Source organism: Sus scrofa, chromosome 13 (assembly GCF_054392235.1).
Source record: "Sus scrofa isolate SSC_HxYL_T2T_F1_AM1 chromosome 13, Sscrofa_HxYL_maternal_Yorkshire_Landrace_v2.0, whole genome shotgun sequence".
Taxonomy (NCBI): Eukaryota; Metazoa; Chordata; class Mammalia; order Artiodactyla; family Suidae; genus Sus; species Sus scrofa.
This window is the reverse complement of record NC_139395.1, coordinates 142,628,044-142,649,091: the sequence shown is the minus strand read 5'-3', so window position 1 is coordinate 142,649,091 and position 21,048 is coordinate 142,628,044.

Sequence of the window (21,048 nt, the reverse complement as noted above, 5' to 3'; positions counted from 1 at the left end):
TGGACATAATTTCCAATCTTTGTTATCACAAACAGATCCACAATATCCTTATGTATAATTATTTTCATACTTAACTACAAGGTGTTTATTTAGTATATCATCCAAATGAGGACATCTTTGAGATTAAAAGGGAGCAGTATGATTATTTATACTAGGACAGGACAAGTGTAAATAGGACTATATCCCAGGCAAGCTGAGATCCATGATCACTCCACTTACAATGCACCTATTATATGCCAGGCATTTTGCATATATTTACGATATTTAATAATCAAGGCAACTCTGTGATAAATTTTCTATTATTATCTCCATTCTATAGATCAGAAAACTCTGACATGAGAGATAGTAAATAATTTGCCCAAGGCTGCATAATTACTAAAAGCAAATTAGCATTCAAACACAAATACTGTGGCTAATGAGTAAAAAATTATATTTGAAATTATATTTCAATGTATTTTTTCTCACATTATCCTCTATCATGTTCCACCACAAGTGATTAGATACAGATCCCTGAGTCAGGCCAGGGATGGAACCCAAATCCTCACAGAGACACTGGGTTCTTAACCCACTGAGCCAGAGTGTTAACTCCTATTCTGGATATTTTGTTTGTTTAGTTTTCCACGTGAATATTGGAAATAGCTAATATAAAACCAAAGTTTCATTCATATTATTAATTTCTCTATTATTACAATTTATATAGATTTAAATTTTTATAATAGTTCTCTTGGAAAAACTGGCATTCTTTGTTATTCTTTTAAGTCATTTAAGTTATTGGATAGTTTTAAACATATTCACATGGAACTTGTTTGAGTATAGGAGATATTTATTTTTATATAATAATTTTATTTTATGTTTTTTTTTTCGTCTTTTTGTCTTTTTAGAGTCACATCTGTGGCATATGGAGGTTCCCATCTAGGGGTCCAATCCGAGCCAAAGCCGCTGGCCTATGGCAGAGCCGCAGCAACACGGATCTGAGCCGTGTTGGTGACCTACACCACAGCTCTCCGCAATGCTGCATCCTTAACCCACTAAGCAAGGCCAGGGATTAAACACACGTCCTCATGGATGGTAGTTGGGTTCATTAACCACTGAGCCACACAAGGAACTCCTATATAATAATTTGGTACATAGGAAACTTACTGAATTCTAATGTCACAATTTTAATATGAATACATAAATAGTGATCAAACATAAAATAAATCTTTCATAATGGAAGAAGACAACAAAATAAATAAGCAGAGAAAATATACCACTGAGATAATACAGAAATTTCAAAAAAAAAACTAAGCAGGAGTTCCAACTGTGGCTTAGCAGTAATGAACCCAACTAGTATTCACAAGAACATGGGCTCAATCCCTGGCCTCACTCAGTGGGTTAGGGATCCTTCGTTGCTGTGAGCTGTGTTGTGTGTCGCAGATGCGGCTTGGATTCCATGCTGCTGTGGCAGTAGTGTGGGCCGGCAGATGCAGCTCTGATTCGACCCCTAGCCTGAGAACTTCCGTATGCTGCAGGTGTGGCCCTAAAAAGCAAAAAACCAAAACAAACAAAAAACTAAACAAAACATCATATAAAAATGTATGGCTGTTAACATAACTGGAACCTTCTTGGACCTTGACAGATTCTCCTATTCTTTCGCTGACCCTACCCAGGAAAGTACTGGGCAGTGGATCAAGGACTTTGTAGTTAATAGATATTGCTTAGTAATCATTAGGATCAGGAGGCACCTATGCTCTGTTAGTTCCTAAACAATGATGAAAACCTTCCTTGATGCCTAGGTGCCCAGAACACTCGTTGTTCATTCATAAATTTTGACTTAAGAATGCATGTCCTGTTTCCAAGCCCTTACCACCTTACACTAGGTTAACTATAAAATTGTACCAGTGACCCTTTGGTGGTAAGTGTGGCAGCAAATACTTCTAGACTGTTGTCTGCCCAGTCATGATCCTACAGTGTAAGTTACCCAATGATAAACTGATCCATTGATTGCAGGGGACTGTCTGCTTTGGTTTTTGGTCTCAGGTCTCAAGATGCTTTCTCCATTTAGTGAGCAATTTTCATCCCCTCTGTCCTCCAGCCAAAACAACCCTCCCATCAGAGGCTTCAGGGAGATTAGAATAAAAATCTCATAAATAAAATAAAAAGTAGAATGCCATGGAAAAGGTAAAAATGATTTCAAGGAAGAGATCTTGGAATTTAAAATACTTGCCCAGACAAACAGTTCAAGAACAGTGGTGAAAGATGAGTTCAAGGAAATATCTCACGTCTATGCAAACCTAATAAAATTCTCTATTTTGGAAGGAAAGAATTTTGTTAAGTGTTATATCTCCATATCTTGCATTTTGTTTTTGAATTGTAGTTTGCCTAACCAACATAGCCAACACAACTGTCCAATAACATTACAGACCAAATTGGTTCTGATTTGCTTTGATTTACTCTATGAAATCTCCTTACTTCTTCCAAACTAAACAAAACATAGCTCTCAAAAGCACTTTGCAGTGTGTAGACCCAAGGCATCAGTTGTTTGTTACTCACTGTGATAATTCATTTTCTACGTCAACTTGACTGGACCACATCTTGTCCAGACATTTACTTAAACATTATTCTGGGTGTGTCTATGAGGATATTTCTGGATGAAATTAACATTTGACTCCATATATTGAGTAAAGCAGACAGATTGTCCTCCTTAATGAGAGTGAGCCTCATTCAATCATTTGAAGACCTGGAGAGAACAAGAAGCCTAAGAGGGAATTCCTCTACTTCACTCCAGAGCTGGGACATTAGTTCATTGGTTCTTTTCCTGCCTTCAGACTCAAAATTACACATCTGCTCTTTCTGCATCTCAAGCCTGCCAGCTTGAGGGCTGGAGTTATGCCATTAGCTCTTCTGAGTTTCCAGCTTGACTTTTTGGCCTCCATAAATGTGAGTCAACTCGAAAGTGTATGTGTGTGTGTATGTGTGTGTGTGTGTGTGTGTGTGTTCTGAGTGTGAAACAGAACTTTATTTGTTCTGTTTCTCTGTAGAATCCTGATGAATACACTTACAAAATTACCAATAGTGCAAAATAGCCATCTCATATCTACATAATTTGGAGAAAATATTCTCTTCCATGGACATAAGGTGAAGAAGAGCAATGTGTTATAACAGAAAAGAATGAACAGATGGAAATCAGGAGACCTGGGGCCTGTGTCAGTCTCTGGCAGGACCTCTCTGAGACACTATCAATTACCTCATTGATCCAGAATATAGTTTCCAATATCTATAAATGTAGGGGTCTGAGTAGACGGAGTCTAAGATAATTTCCTGCTTTATGATTCTATGCCTTATTAAATAGTTACTTCACCCATTGTTTTAAAATTATATTTGTTACCACAGTGCTAGAATAGAATCATTTACTCATTTACCCATCACAAATTGTTTCATTCACTTCTCTACTTTTTCTTTTTCCAAATTCTTTTCCTTCTTCAAATTCTAACTCACTGTCTTTTTTTTTGGTGATTCACAATTTGTAAATGTTCTACTCCATTTATAGTTATAATAAAATATTTGATCTATTCCCCATGTTGTACAATATATCCCATAGCTTATTTTATACATAGGTATTTTTATTTTAAAAAATTTTTACATTTTCATTTTTATTTTTAAATTTTATTGGAGTATAACTGACTTATAATATTGTATTAGTTTCAGGTGCACAACAAAGTGAATAAATTATATGTATACACATATTCATTCTTTTTTTTCTCATATAGTTTATTACAAACTATTCAATAGATTCCCTGTGCTATACAGTAGGTTCTCACTGTCTTTTGTTAATTAAATCTGTTTCCTCTAAGCAGAATTACATTCAGCTTATTTTGAGTTCCCACTGCATACTTTTCCCTCATATATTTGTTTAGGTACTTAGTGTATTATTTTATAAATTATCTGTTTATACATCTCTTTCATTATTAAGTTAGGAATTTCTAGACGATAAAGACTTTGACTCTTGCACAACATTCTGAAGAGATCACCTAAGACATAATAGACACTAAAGATTGCTGTTGAATAAAGATTCAACTTAACAAATGTTGACTTACCATGTAGCAGACACAAAAACTGCATGTTGTGTGGAATCCAATGAGTAAGACCCCATCCATGATACTTATAATTAACTGAGAGTAGAGAAGATGAAAAATACAATGAATATACTACAAACTAAAACTGGGTTTCTTGTTCCCAACCTCAGCACTGATGACACTTTGGGGCCAATTAATTCCTTATTGTGGGGAAGTGTTCTGTGCACTGTAGAATGCTTAGTGTCACTTCTGGCCTCTACCCAGCAGAAGACTCCCAAGTTTTGACAAGGAAAAAATGTCTCCAGACACTGTCAAATATCCCCTAGTGGGCAAAGTTGCCCCTGGAGAGGAAGACCCAGTTAAGACTGGTGCCCGAAAGTTATGCAAATACAGTGTTTTGGAGATACAAAATAGGTAGAAACATACCTACTAGGGAAAAATCAAGAAAGTTCTCATGGAACTCTTGTTTAAGATGAGCCATTATTAGCACTATGTTCAAAATATGTTTGAAATTTTGACTAAAATATTCATCTCCTGAACAAGTTTGATTTGCTGTTTTTGAGCAAAGGGCACTTATAAAACTCAAGAAAAATTACACTGTGAATATTTTCTAATATGTAAACATTAAGGAGGAATACTATTCTTTAGCTGATTCTTGGTCTATTTTCCAAAAAAAAAAAAAAAAAAAAAAAAAAACCAAAATGTTTTAGGAGTTCCTGTTGTAGCTCAGCAGTAATGAACCCAACTAGTATCCATGAGGACACAGGTTCGATCCCTGGCTCCACACAGTGGGCTAAGGATCTGGCATTGCCGTGAGCTGTGGTGTAGGTTGCAGATGCAGCTTGGATCCTGTGTTGCTGTGGCTGTGGCATAGGCCGGCAGCTGCAACTCTAATTCAACCCCTTGCCTGGGAATTTCCATATGCCATGGGTGCAGCCCTGAAGGAAAAAAAAAGACAAAAAAAAATCTTTAGATTTGCAAATTCTTCTGCTTTCATCTTGAAAATGCAATTTAATAGGACTTTATTTATTATTCCTGCTTCATCATATGACCCTCTTAACTCCTAATAAGACTTTTTTTGCCTTTATATCTCTTTAGTCTATTATTAATATAATTGAAATAATTCCTCCCATTAGATATTTCTTGGTATTATTCTCACCCTTATACTTTAATTATTAATTATTTTATTATTTATTGTGTCAAGTTCTTCTCTTACAAATAACATATTTTATCATTGCTGTTCTTTTAATACATTCTGAGTGTTTTAATAGGCAATACATCATTGACATTTAACAGGAAAGTATAGATCCTTTACCTTTTACTATAAGTACTGAAAAATATAGATTTTACTATAAGTACTATACTATAGTATTTATAGTATAGTATTTATAGTATTTATACTATAAGTATAAAAAATATAGATTTACTTCACCATCTGAATTTTGGATATAGGAAAATTATAGTGATGAGAATCCAGAGGCAAAAACTGAATTCTACTACTTACTCACTGTGTGGGTTTGAACAAACTAAATAATGTGCATGCCATTTTCATCATCTTTAAAATGGCAGGCTTTTGTACTTATTTCCTGGCAGAATTGTAAGGATTAAAGGAGAATACACATCTAATACACTCATAACGCTACCTAATGCACTCAAAATTTTATTTATAAATATAATTTCAAGCTCTCCATAATATACTTTCTTCTTTGCTCTTTTTCTCTATTCTTCTATTCGATTAATCTTAGTATAATATAATTTATTTCTTTTTTTTGGTCACTACCAGTTTTAAGGTTTTATATTTTCATTTGTATTCTTTTTGTGGTTGATTTTAACTTCTAGATCTGACTTAAAATTTAATTAATAGCTTTACTTTTCACACAACTACACAAAGTGAAGAATACTTTATTTACTCACATATTTCCCAATATTTTGATCACCATTGCTTCCTGTATCCCAATTCTTCAAGGATTTAACATCCTTCTTCCTGAAGGAGGAGTCTGTCAGGGGCTTTCAGTTGTTGTTTATTTGAAGTTCTCTTCATAGGACCCTCATACTTGATAGATTAGCAGTGCAGAGGTTGAGTTATTTTTGTACTATATCGTGAAGGTATTATTCCATAACTGTGACCTCTATTGCTTTTGTTAAGCTCTCTATAGTCATCCTAATTACAGTGCTTTTGTATGTAATCTCTTTTCTATTTAGTTGGATTTTACATATTTGCTTTGATTTCATGTTCTGAAGTTTAACTAAAATATGTCTAAGTTTGAAATTATTTATTCTTAATAGAACTTATGTTTCTTGAAAATGAAGAATTTTAATTCTAAAAATTCTCTACCTTATCTTCACATATAGACACCTCTCTTTTCTGTATTTTCTTTTGGAACTCCAATCAAACACACCTGGACATCCTAGGCAAGGTCTATTATCCTTGAAGCTGAATTTATCCTCCATGTTTCCATCTTATTGTCTCTGCGCTGCCTTACAGTTGGTATTCTGCAGTTTATTTTTCAATTCTCAAATTCACTTTTCAGTTCTTATAACCTCCTGTAAACTATTTTTGTTGTGATACCGTTTTAAGAGGGCTTCCTCTGTGAGATGTTCTTGTGACCTGGATTGCGGAATGTCTTGTTACAATGGTTTTGTATTTGCCTTTGTGTTTGCCACACTGGTTTGGGACCAACATTTACCTTAATTAAGATGTAGATCTTGCAGTCATTGGTAATTTAGACTCCACTATTCAAAGACTTGGGTACAGGTTTACAATTTCCCCATTTTCTTCCATCTAGAATCTAGGCAGAGAGAAGATTCATTGTTGTCTATCTGCTTCCTGTGTCAGCAAATAGATTTTATTCTAGTTTACATTTTCACTGAGGTTTCAGTTCTTTTAGAGCCCCAGCTACATGTGTCAGTCTCCTTCCAACTTCTTACTAAACTGAGGTTACTAAAATCCAAGCAACTAGACATACTAAATCTGTTACTCAATGCTTCTTATCTTCCAGGGCTGTTGGCTTTCTTTTCTTTCCTTTTTTTTTTTTTTTTTGTGGTCACACGTGCAGGATATGGAAGTTCCCAGGCTAGGGGGTCAAATTAGAGCTACAGCTGCCAACCTATGCCACATTCATAGCAACATGGGATCTGAGCCATATCTGTGATCTACCCCACAGCTCACCTCAACACCAGATCCCTGACCCACTGAGAGAGGCCAGGGATTGAACCCACAGCCTCATGATTGCTAGTTAGATTCGTGTCTACTGTGCCACAATAGGAACTCCTTGGCTTGCTTTCCTTGGGTTGTTTTGTTTTGTTTTGTTTTTTAGGGCCACACCTTCAGCATAAGGAGGTTCCCAGGCTAGGGGCTGAATCAGAGCCATAGCCTCTTGCCTGTGCCACAGCCACAGCAATGCCAGATCCTAACCACATCTGCAACCTACACCACAGCTCATGGCAACACCAGATCCTTAACCCACCAAGTGAGGCCAGGGATCAAACCTGCATCCTTGTGGATGCTAGTCAGATTTGTTTCCACTGAGCCATAATGGGAACTCTGCCTTTGGCTTTCTTAATCAATGGAAATTGATAAGTGGACAGACAGGAAAATTCAGGCAAGTCAGTAGCGGAGCAGGACCCTATGGGCCTATCCACAGTCCAGCCTTCCCCCATACCATATGCTTTAGCTTCCCTCTGAGCTATAAACATGTGTCTTGGAGATTTATAGAAATATCATGATCTGACCTCTGTGAACAGCTGCAGGAACAAAGGATTTCTGTACCACAAAGTTTGCAACAACCAACCACACCCCTCCCTCACTTTGCCTTTATAAAAGCTCTAGGAGATGTTTGTCTCAGAGCAGGCATTTTAGCCACTGTAGCAAAGGGTCCCAGGTCCCAGATCTTAACCTGTCTCAATCTGCTGTGCTCTATGGTTTCAAAAAATTCAGTCCATGAACTTTTCAGTTTAATTTCTATCACCTGAGAATTCTCATTTCATCTTGTTAATTAAGCTATACATTTTATATATTGTTTTACTACATCCAACATCTCAAGCTATTCATGGTGGGAGAAATTTTATATTATTTCAGTCAATTATTTTGCCAGAATCCAGTGGGCTAGCACTATCAATATCAATACTTTATATATTGAAAACTTACTATACACAACTCATCTTAGGAGAACAAGACAACACCCTTCAAAGAGCTTTTAGTTCAAACCTTTGTGACAGTAATGGCAGTAGGATTTCTACACTTACAAGTGGTAGGCAAACAGAAGTTTATGCTTTATCAAAAAATACTTTTCAAAACTTAGAACAGACATCCAGAAACTTCTGGTTTCACTTCTAGGTTCTTCCTATACATCACACAATTTCAAAGAGCAAAAATGAATACCAGGTCGTAATAATACAAAAAAAAAATGCATCGTGATTCCAGAGATGTTACTAATAAAAGAATTATGAGTAAAAATAAACATGGTGGAGTCATATTAAAATGGAAATTTTGGACAAGTTCCCCAAAAATCTGAAATAAATAATAAAATAAATTATTCACAGCCATTGAAATTCAGAGGTTCTCAACAATCATTTTGGTTTTTGTCATGCTGCATTCATTTATGACACCCAAATGTGAATTTTCAAATACAGCATGCATGAATTAGCTGACAAAATACCTTAAAGCAGAATATATTTCAGTATTCATTGCTAAATGGTTTTGCCAAGGAAATTGACTTGATAATGCTTCATGAAAAGTGTCAGCTATTATCAGGTAATTTCAAAGTCCAGTCTAAAATGGTATCAGTGCTTCAAAAGTAGAATAAAAAATATAACTTTTATATTTTAAAAGTTAACGCTTCCATTCTGTCCTTTCCTTCTCAGGATTATGTAAAATTTAAGACATGAAATCCCAAATAAATTATTTTTGTCATAGATTTTTCCCTATATGCCAGTTGTAAGTAATATCTGAATACAAATTCTAAAGAACAAAAGGGTATGTTGTAAGGAGGCAGAAATAAAAGTAACTGCATGAAGGTTATTTTAAAATGCAAACGTAATTTTAAAATGATTCCATATTCATTTACTGAAGAGTTAAAAGCTTATTAAAATAAAAAATTATAGTCACAGTGGTTTAAGTCTTAAATCCATATACTTCAGAGGTATTTCACTGCATAGCCATTCTTCTAAGTGATGAGGACCATAAAGAGCTTTCAGACAGCCTCTCTTACTGTAGGCTCATCACATTCTTAATTGCTTTTCTAAAAAATGAAACCAATCTATAAGTTAATAAGCAAATAGGATAATTTCTAATTTAGATCCCTAATTCCAAAATCGCCTGAAAACTAGGCAAAGAAAAATAGGCTTAGGATCAGCAGATGATGATTATTTCAGCCTAACTAACAGAAGTGGCAACAAGGTAGATTAAGTCACAGATCAAAACCCAATCTCTGCACCCTTCTTAGGTTTCTCTTTTATTTTGACAAAGTGAGTGCATTAATGCTAAAATGCTGCTGCTGCTGCTGCTTCTTTTTTTTTTTTTTTTTTTTTTTTTGTCTGTTTGCCTTTGCTAGGGCCGCTCCCGCAACATATAGAGATTCCCAGGCTAGGGGTCCAGTCGGAGCCATAGCCACCGGCCTATGCCAGAGCCACAGCAACACGTGATCTGAGTCCCGTCTGCAACACACCACAGCTCATGGCAAAGCCGGATCCTCAACCCACTGAGGAAGACCAGGGATCGAACCCGCAACCTCGAATTCCTAGTCGGATTTATTAACCACTGCTCCACTATGAGAACTCCTAAAATGCTTGTTAATAACCAAAAATAGTAAACAAAATTATCTACCAAAATAACCGTGTCAGAATTCTGAGTCCAACAACTCCTATTTTCTGTGTAGATATGGAGTTTATAAAGAATTTCTACAACAAGGTGTGGTAAAGTATTTCTAAGTAAATTGAGGTTTGAAGAAGCAAAGTGACTTTCCCAAGCATGAACAACCAATTAATTTCAAATAAGAATAAAACTCAGATTTTCTTTCCTCTATAGCAGAAGCCTCATCAAATGCTGAAGATGTAAGATAAATAATTGACTATCATTTCCTTTGACATAGTCTTTGCTTATCCCCTATAATCCAAAGTATAATTCTCTCTGGAATAACTGACAACAAATGGAAGAGAACACTTTACAAAAAAAACCAGTGTGAATGAAACCGAGCAGAACCTTGTGAGCAGAACCCAGGGTGGACCCCCACTCATGTTCCTCTGCCTGCATTTTTATCTATAGGAAAAACTTTAGTCAAAGAATCACTTTAATCAGAGAAGTGAGAAAAGACAGAGAAAAAGGAAAACAGTCAAGCAAGACAGAATAATAATAATTAAATGACTTAACAAAGTCAAGAACCTTTAGTTCTTCCTCAAGGATTATATGTAATATTTTGAGCTATGTCCTTGGAGATGTTTTGCAGGTGCCGGAGCCCCCCCACCCCCAACCCTAGGTGCAGGATATCAACTGAATGCTGCCCACAAACATATAGACCATAGACTTGTTGGAGCCAGAAGGTTAATGACTCTGACTCCCAATTACCTGGCCAGCAACCAATCAGGAAAGTGTCCACGAGCTGATCACACCCTGCCCCTTAAACACTGTGAGACTCCTCACTACCCCCTCCACGGGGACTTAATCCTGATGTGTTCCCTCTTTTTTTTTTTTTTTTGGTCTTTTTGCCATTTTTTGGGCTGTTTCCCGTGGCATATGGAGGTTCCCAGGATAGGGGTCCAATCAGAGCTGTAGCCGCCGGCCTACGCCAGAGCCACAGCAATGCGGGATCTGAGCCACATCTGCGACCTACACCACAGCTCACGGCAATGCCGGATCCTTAACCCACTGAGCAAGGGCAGGGATCGAACCCACAACCTCATGGTTCCTAGTCGGATTCGTTAACCACTGTGCCACGATGGGAACTCCTGTTCCCTCTTTGCCTTGCAAAAAAAAAAGCTACTTTTTCTGTTTCCTCCAACTCTGTCTCCTCGTTTCTATTTGCCATCAGTGTATAGAGGCAGCCAGATACTTTGGCAACATGAGTTCCATTTCTTTATAGGGTTATGCCAGCCCCTGATAACTCAATCCTCCTGTTGACAAGAACTGCAAGCTCCATACAAAATACAGGGAAAAAAATGGCAACTGCATTTTTTTAGGGAGAGTAAACAAATGTCAATAGCTATAAAGAGGAGTCAAAATATGGAGAAGCATTAATATGAGGGTGAGGTTTCAGGGTTTTCCCCTGTTTGTCAGTATTTGAAGGTGAATCCCAGCTAATGATGCAGTGTGGGCAGCTAAAGTTCCAATAACTCAACCTTTTCTCTGGCCAAAGGAAACAAAGTAAGGAATGTAAGAGGCCCCGGGGATGGGAGGCAGGTGGGGGTCTGGGGGAAGATGGAGGAGAGCTCAGGAAATATGTCTTAGTTATGGGAATGAACCTCACACAAGCCTCAGCTTGACTGCATGTAGAGGACTGATTCAAACAATGGAGTGAAGTTTTTAAGAAATTAAATTGAGATTTGATCCACTCACAGTCTAACTAGAACTGAAATTATATTAATTATCAATTGATTGCTGAAAGAAAAAGAAGAATGTTTTCCAGAGAGTTATAACAGAATAACATATACACAGTATAACAAAAATGCATTCACAACTTCCCTAACCTGATCCCACATTAACTGACATAAAAGGAAGAAAGGTAATCCATTCTAGATTAAAGACAATCAAAAGATGTCATGTCAGGATGATGTAAATGTTTAAATGATCAGATAGGACTTCAAAGCAGCTTTAATAATATGCTTTGCTGGCTTTTCAGGACACTGACCAGGAGGCTCACTTCTGACTCATTCCACCGGGACACTGCAAGGACTGGCATGGTTATAGTCTCGGGATAAGTTAGAGCAGAAAAAATGGGGCAGGGACTCACAGCAAATAGCATTCAGATCTCAACAACTGGCCACAGATCCTATCAACTACATCATGGACGTGAACAAGAGCCCAGACCACAGATCCTGCGGAAGTCCCATCTGCAGATCCACCCAGCTGGCACCCAGCTCTCCACTTTTGGCTTCTGCCTTTTAGCTGGTGTTCCATATCCCCATAGACAGAACACACAAGCCCCCACAGACGACCCCAGATATTTTACATGCTTTATAATAAATCTTGGCCTACCTCAATTTCACAAAGATGTATTCTTATCATTTATTCTAGATAGCTTATACTTTGAGTTCTTTTATTTTGGTCTATAATCCACTTGGAACAATTTCTAACTATGAAGTAAAGGAAAAATTGATGTTTATTCTTTTTGATAAAGACATTTGGTTTTTCACTACAATTTGTTGAGAAGACTTTCCTTTCCCCATTGAGTTGTATTAGTACTTTTGTTGGAAGCAATATTAACGTTTGTCAAAAGCTTTTTCTGCATCTAACTATTGAAGTGATCATATGGTTTTTCTCTTTATTCTGTAATATAGTGAATTATGTTTACTGTTTTAAACCACTTTAAGGTAAGCTTGACATGTAAAAAGCTGTACATATTTATATATATGACTTAATGAATGAGTTTGAGGTTAAGTGTACACTCGTGAAACCATCACCACCATCAAAGCCATAGACACATCCTTGCCTCTTAAATTTTCCTTCCACCTCCATTATTACTTATGTGTTGTAAGAACACAACGTAAAATCTACTGTCTTAGAAAATTTAAGTATATTATACAGTAGTTTTAGCTACAGACATTATCTTGCATGGCAGATCTCCAGAATTTATTTATCTACCATATGTGAGGCGTAAAAATTTTTAAAATTTAAACGTTGGACTTCATCAAAATAAAAACTTTTACTCATAATAAAATGAACATCCAAATGACTGCAGACAAAATATTTATAACACATAAATGAGACAAAGGGACTTGCATCCAGAAGGTCTTAAAGACGCTTACAACTTAATCATAAGACAAAAAACTCAGTTAAAAATATTGGGAAGATTAAAAAAAAAAAAAAAAACCACTGCCACCACCACCACCAACAACAAAACAAGAGTCTCCTTTGGGGTTCAGTGTTAACAAATCCAACTAGTATCCCTTGGGATGTGGATTCAATCATTGGCTTTGCTCAGTGAGTTAAGGATCTGGCATTGCCACAAGCTGTATTGCAGGTCATAGATGTGGCTTGGATCTAGTGTTGCTGTGGCTGTGGTGAAGCGCGGTAGCTTCAGCTCCTATTAGACCCCTAGTCCAGGAACTTCCTTATGCCTCAGGTGTGACCTAAAAAGCCCCCAAAAGAAAGATGGACAGGAAGGTAGGAAGGAAAGAAAGAAAGAAAGAGAGAAAAAGAAAGAAAGATTTGAATACACATTTCATAAAAGATAATAGACAGTAGTATATGAAAATATGCTTAACTTCTTTAGTCATTAGAGGTTTCAAAAAAAAAGCATGATATATCACCTTAAAATGATGATATCAAGTGTTGACAAAAAAATGTGGAGCAATTGTAGCTAATGTACACGGCTGGTGGGAATGTAATGTTACAACTGAATTGAAACACAGTTTGAAATTTTCCTAAATAAACATACATCTTCCGGATGACCAAGCCATTCCATTCCTAGGTACTTCCAAGAGGAAGGAATATCAGTGTCTCCACAAAACTTATACATGAATGTTGATAGAAGCTTTATTTGTAGTTGGTAAAACCTGCAAACAAATCAAATGTTCACCAATAAATTAATCAATAAACAAACTGGCAAATGGAATATTATTCAGGAATATAAATAAATGAACATGCAGTGACATGGATGAATTTGAATGAAAGAGGCATTAAAAAGCTCATATTGTATGATTCCTTTTATATAAAATTCTAAGGAATTTCTGAGTAGAGATATCTATGGGTAAGTTGAATATATGGATCTGCATTTCAGAGAGTTTTCAGCTAGAGCTGGAAACATTTAGCATGGGGATGATGCCTGAAGCCAACAGACAAGATGAGATCATCCAGGGTTGATTTAGTTAACCAGATAAAAGGCTAAAGATGAGCAAATGGGAACAATGCTATTGTAAGGGTTAAGGGTAAGAAAAAGAATCCAGAGTAACTGAAGGAGAATCTGAGAGGCAGGAAGAAAGCCAGAAGAGAGATGCTATAGAAGTTCAGAGGTAAAACATTGGGAAGATGCAGTGGCCAACATTTTCATGTGCCAATTTGGGATTACCACCTTTCTGGTGAGGCAACTAAAATATTTAACCCAGAGGAAGTAAAACTACAAAGTAGGAACAGAAATAAGTGCGGTTGATTTTCTTATATTCAGAGACTAATCATGCATAAAATGGAGGAGATCTGATTTTTGTGGCTTCAAAAGCCAGAACTAGAACTAATATGTAGCAGGTGGAGAAAGCAAGATTCTAGCTCAACTTAAGGAAGAAAATGAGAACAAGTGAACGATAAAATATGCTGTCCCAGTGGAAGTTGTTTGTACTAGACTCCTGGGTCACATGATAGAGGGAGGTCCATGGCTATAGACAGTTCTTCTATTACTGTCATCTAGAGGAACTAAATAAATCGTGGGTTGAATAATATGTAATTGCTAACATTTAGCCATTTTTAATCAATAAAGATTAACAGTTTTATATCATTCAATCTAATATCTACTGAATGAAAAAACGAATGAATAAATAATGAATGAATGAATCTTGGACTAGAGAGACCTTTTGATTGCCAATGAGTAACAGTATAGTTGCTTTTAAAAAGTAAGTTCTGGAGTTCCCGTCGTGGCGCAGTGGTTAACGAGTCCAACTAGGAACCATGAGGTTGTGGGTTCGGTCCTGGCCTTGCGTCAGTGGGTTAAGGACCCGGTGTTGCTGTGAGCTGTGGCATTGGTTGCAGACGTGGCTTGGATCCTGCATTGCTATGGCTCTGGAATGGGCCGGTGGCTACAGCTCCAATTCAACCCCTAGCCTGGGAACCTCCATATGCCATGGGAGTGGCCCTAGAAAAGGCAAAAAGACAAAAAAAAAAAAAAAAAAAAAAAAAAAAAAAAAAGTAAGTTCTGAGATACTGACTCATAGATTTTGAAAAACTTATGGCTTCCAAAGGAGACAGTTAGTTCAGGGGGTGGGGGGATGCACTGGGGTTGTGGTATGGAAATCCTATAAAACTGGATTGTGATGATCATTGCACAACTATAAATGTAATAATAAATTCATCGAGTAATAAAAAAATAAAATAAGATGCTCAAAAAAAAAAGTAAGTTCTGAAAGCTCTAAGGGAACTAACAACTCAAATTGATTATAAATTTTGCCAGAAAGAAAACTGTTTCACCTTCAGGTAGAAATTATTGAAAATATCTCAGTAAGATATTATGTATATATTTATTTATTTGAGTAAATTTACTCAGAGATAGACTCGAACATCTACTGTATCATAAGCTGAAAAACAAAATTATTATTTTCATTATTTTACTATTACTATTAACGACTCCAAAAAAAGGAATACATTTTATCTAATAAGTATACCTTTGAATCAGAAAAAGCAATGCATGTGTGTATGAGTGTGTATATATAATTTAAAAGGAAAAAGTCTTATTTATCAATTCATCTTATATGATTCACCATTAGCTTTTATCATCCATTTATAAGAATGGATGAGAGTTAAGCTACTCAGAAGGAAAGAAATTGCTAGTTGTTGATTTTCTTTAACGATTCTAAGCTACTACGAGTATAATTTCCTAATGCTGTTGCCTGGGAGTCATAAATGTCACCACAAGTGTAATTTTTTGTTCTTATTTTGATTTCTATTGACTAAGCCTTTCCCTTTTCAGCCACTTAGTGTCACCCTATCACAACCCAAATTACAGTCTAAATTACAAAGACAAAGTGCTCCTTTCCTCAGCCGTGGTGGAATGCAGACTTCATGGCGCATGAATTGCTCCCTAGGGCATGCAGTAGTCAATCTTTAATTTTCTTTCAAATTCCTTATTTAAGAGAATTCTTGGCAAATTTATGTGATAGAAAAATGAACATTTTTGCTTTTTTGACATTTTGGTGCATTTATAGTCTAAATTATTTTCATCATTCTGTTAAAAATCGGGTTATTAGCATGTCTAACATCTGAGTAATAACCAAGTAAACATATGATTAATTATTAATAATACGCTGAAGTACATGTATTCCTTTTTATGGATTTAGGATGTTAATAACAACTAACACTTCACTTGATATTTTCTCCAGCCAGAGTCAGCTCTAGAGTCACAACTGATCATTGTGTCATCTTACTCCCAAACCTTCTAAGCAGTTTTATTTCCTGAAGGGAAAGACTTGTTGGTCTCTTTATTCTGAGATTCAAGGCCAACATAATCTGGCCCTGCATACCTGGTGCTAGCTCCATTGGAGTCCCTTGGTTGCCATTCCCCAACTGTATCTTCCACAACCTTGACTTTCTCTGAAGCCTGACTTTCTCTGTTACTTCTACCTGAGATGGCCTTGCATTTCAGTTTACCTCCATTCATCCTTTATAATGCATCTTGTCTCTATCTTCAATATCATCTCCTCCATGACATCTGCTATGAAGTAGATATAACATTTTAAACACAAAACACCCCAGGTCAGAAAAATGTTTTAATCATCATCTGGTTAATACTACATTAGTGTGGAGAAATGTTTCCTATAATCCATGACGCCCAGAGCACATTTCTTCTCAAGTCCTATTGTCTATAACTAGGTCACCTATCAGACCTAAACTAATTATTAACAAGGCAAATGAATGGACAACACAAATATCTGAGCCATCCATGGGGTTGAGAGAAGAACAAATGGTTCAATAAAACCAGTGTTACAAGAAAGAAAGAGTAGATTTTTAATAGTTAGCGATAGTTGTTTTTAGTTCTTTTCAATGCAGAAATAATTGCCAACTTTGTAAACCGCAATGGAATTTTCATTACACAATCATCAAAGAAAAACCTGGTCCACTCAGTCTGTGATAGACATGAGAAATAGACTTGAGATCCCATGTCTTTACTCCAGTAACTGGCATTCCTTGCGTACCAACAAAGGTCTGTGGGAGCAAATCTCACTGAGTGACCATCACTGATATTCTTCAATAATAGGATGTTGACTCTGTACCCATGTCTAAAAGGCAATAAGTAGAAATTAAAGGAAGAAGAGGAGCATTTGCGTATGCATAGGGCTGGCGGTCACAGTCATATATTTCAATTCCACCTCTGTTACTTCCTAGCTGTGTGAACTTTGGCAAGTAATCTAAGTTCCATAGCCTTATTTTTTCCATCTGTAGATGGAATGATTTTAAGTAAAATTTAAGTATGGCAAGGCTGAAGTGAATCATTTTTTTGTAAATTGCTTTGCCGAATGACAGAGCTTTAGTAATTAGTAGCTGCAGTTAATACAATCTCTTTGGATCAGAAAGTCATGACTTTTGTTAATACAAGGTATGGAAATAAGGTAAACTTCCTGCAGCATGTATTCTTTCTACAAACCAAACTGAGCCAATTTCTATATGGATGGTTGGTCCAAGCAAGAAACATTTGCCTTTTACTGTCATGACAAAAAAAGTTAGCAAAATTGATAAGCTCTGAATTTTCCCATTATGTCTACTGGATTTTAAAAAATATGACAGTTCAAAATTATTTTTTGATTATCCTTTCTAAGAAAACATTGACTCTAATTTTAATATGAAAGGGAGAAAATCAGGAACCCCAAAATGAAAGTGGGGAGGAAAGTAATGGGAGATATAAAAGAAAATTAAGAATATATATCCCTCACATTGACAAGAGTTTGAGTAATGTTTTGTAAAATAAGATTTGGAAGTTAGAGTCCTAAGCTTTTAATATTTGACAAGACAAAACTTCCACTGAAATTTGTGAAAAGAACAGAGGTAGAGTTTAATATCTTCCACATTATATTTAACAGAGCAACAAACTCAGCTATTTAGCAACTGAAATGTTAATCCAACGGCTTTTAAAACATAACCAGATTTTGCAATTTTCAGGAATTCAATAAGGTTACCAGTTAATAAAACAACTTCTACTCCCATTCACATCTAACCTAAGCATGGTTTGTCAATTATTACCATAAACAGTGGCATTTTTAGCAAATGTTTAACTCTAAGTTATGTCAAAGCACTCTTCAGAGTGATATAATTTGTGTTAAATCTGCAAAGGACTATATTTAATGGTCCATTTCAGACATGGCCTCTTAGTTGCTGGTACAATCTAGTAATGAGTGTAGAACAAACCAATGTCAAGTTTTTTCCATTCAAAAAGCTGTAGAGTATCTCACTAAGCTCTTAGATTTATCTGACGACTGTGCTTTTTATCAATTCCGATACTCTTCTTCTCTCCGTATTTTTTCCCTTGTTGACCCCTTCTTATATTCATGTAATGGTAGTGTGGTTGAAAAATACCAGCAAAAGCAACCTTAAATTTATGTTTATTTTTTCCTCTCATATAATCTCGAAGTTGCCTTCACTGTAGAAAGCCCAGTCTCTTGTTCACTGGGCTTGTTCTCTATAGAGTCAGCCAATTGTTTGAAATGCTCTTTAGCCAGTCTCTAAGCCTGCTCATTCATTCATCTATTCAACAAATCTTTTTTGATGCTTAATATGTTAAAGGCACTTTTCTAGGTACTGGAGATATACGGTCAACAAAATAGACAAAACTTCCTTTCCTTATAATATTTTTATTTCAGAAAAGGGAAAAAATAATAAATAAATGCTGTAAATGTAGTATGACAAATAGATATTTCCCCCAATTTTTTGTAAAACAAAAATTACACAAGGAGAACAGGGAGGGTTGGCTGGGAAGGAGGCTATTGAATACCAAGAGTAAAGGTCAGAGTAAGCCTTACTGAGAATGTGGCATTTGAGCAATAGTTTAAAGAGGTGAGGGAGTAAGTCCTACACACAAATGAGAGAGATGCCTTGTGCACTGAGGGAAAAGTAAATGCAGAGGTCCTGAGGCAGGACAATGCCTGGGAAGTTCAAGGAAAATAAGGACTTCAATGTTCTGGAAATGGAGTGAGTCAAGGGAGACCAGTAGATTATGAGGCCAGAAAGGGAAGAGAGAACAGACCTTATGAGGCTTTGTAACCCATCACAAGACTTCCTTTCTTCCTTTTGAGGGAAATTAGAAGCCACTTAAGAGTTTGGTACAGAGGAATGACAGGATATAACCTATAGTTAAGAGCATCACAGTAGGTGCTACATTGAGAGATGCTTGTGGGCAGGCAAGTGCAAACAGAAAAGGACCTTCCAGAAAGCCACTAAAGTGTTTCAGGCGACAGATGATGATGATGGGTGAAAAGTTGCTGGTGGAGGTAATGAAAACTAGTGGGCTCTGTATATATCTTGAAAGTTGAGACTATAGGATTTGCAGATTGATTGAAGATGGTATATGAAAGAGGGAACTCAAAAATATTTACAAGTCTCTTTGAACTGAACAACCCAAAGGAAAGAGTTGTACAGATGTAGGGAAGATCTGTGGGAATAAGAGGATAGAGGAGGATGGGGGAAATCAGAAGCTAGATAAGTTTATTTTCAGAGATCTAAATGGTGATAGACATCCAAATGGTGATACGGAGCTGACAGTTGGTTATGGGTTCAGGGAAGAGATCTAGATTGGAGATGTGAGTTTTGGAGTTGTCAGTTTATTTATTAAGTTTTATTAAAGCATAGTTGATTTACAAGGTTGTGATAATTTCTGCTGTGCAACAAGGTGATTAAGTCATACATATACACATATCCATTCTCTCTCAGATTCTTTTCCCACATAGATCATCACAGAATACTGGGTCGAGTTCTCTGTGCTGCACAGAGAATAGTCTCTGAGATTGAATGAGATTCTCAAAAGTGTGAATACATATAGAAAAGAAAGAAGTCTGAGGCCCCAGGTCACCCCTAACTTGTCAAGTCTGGGGAAATGTGGGAAAATCAGTCTATTAGATGGAGAGAAGCCGTCAATAAAGTGGAAGGCAAATCAGGAAATGCATCTTTTTGGAAGCCAGGTTAAGAATATGTTTAAAGGAGAAGGAAGTGATTACCTAAGTGAAATTCTACCAATTAAGTCAAGTAAAATGAAGACTGAAAATTGACTATTGATTTAGTGATGTGATCAATATGTTCTCGCTGGCGAGAAGAAGCAAATGATGAAACTGGACAACGAGACAGGCTTCCTCATTTAAAATCCTCCTTGGATAACCCTGACTCTCATCATTTCCATGAACTGAACTAATTATGGAATTCTTTATTTTACTTTATTATGCTCCAGTAATTAATTCCTTATCTAATTCCATATTGATATTTTCAGGTTATTCTTTTAAAAAACTATAGGGAGATAAGTTAATATTGTTATCATTGTTTGCAGAAAACACAGTTTTTAGAGCAGATAAAAGTTTCATTTTCTCGCTTCTGATTAGTAGTGCAGGGGTGACTTAGCCCGGGTCTTCTGACCCTGCTCCTTTAATTTCCCTGGAGAGGGACTGGAAAAAACAAAACAAAACAAAAACAAAATGAGTTCCCTGATGACTCGGTAGATTAAGGATCTGGCATGGTCACTGCTGTGGCTCTGGTTCTGGTTACTGCTTTAGCTTATCCAGTTTGATCCCTAGTGCACATGCTGTGGGCATGCCTCCCCCCACCCCCCCCCCAAAAAAACAAAAAACCCAAAAGGAGTGGTTGATGACTTCTTGCTTATTCTTTGGAACTTCCTTTATTACCCACTTCTAGTCATACTTTCTATTTATTCTTACTTAATCCCTTGAATTTTGGTCCTTATGCTTTTTCTGAACAGCTGTATGCTATAACCTTTAAAGACAAGCAGGGATATGACTTTAGAGCTTCAGGGAATTTGAATTTCTGTCAGGCTCTGAATCCACAGAATAGTTTCATATACTCACATGCCGATCTTTTCCTGTAGGTTTTACTTCCTCCTAGCAGAGGCAAAAGGCTGGGTAAATGACCAGCACCTTAACATTGAAC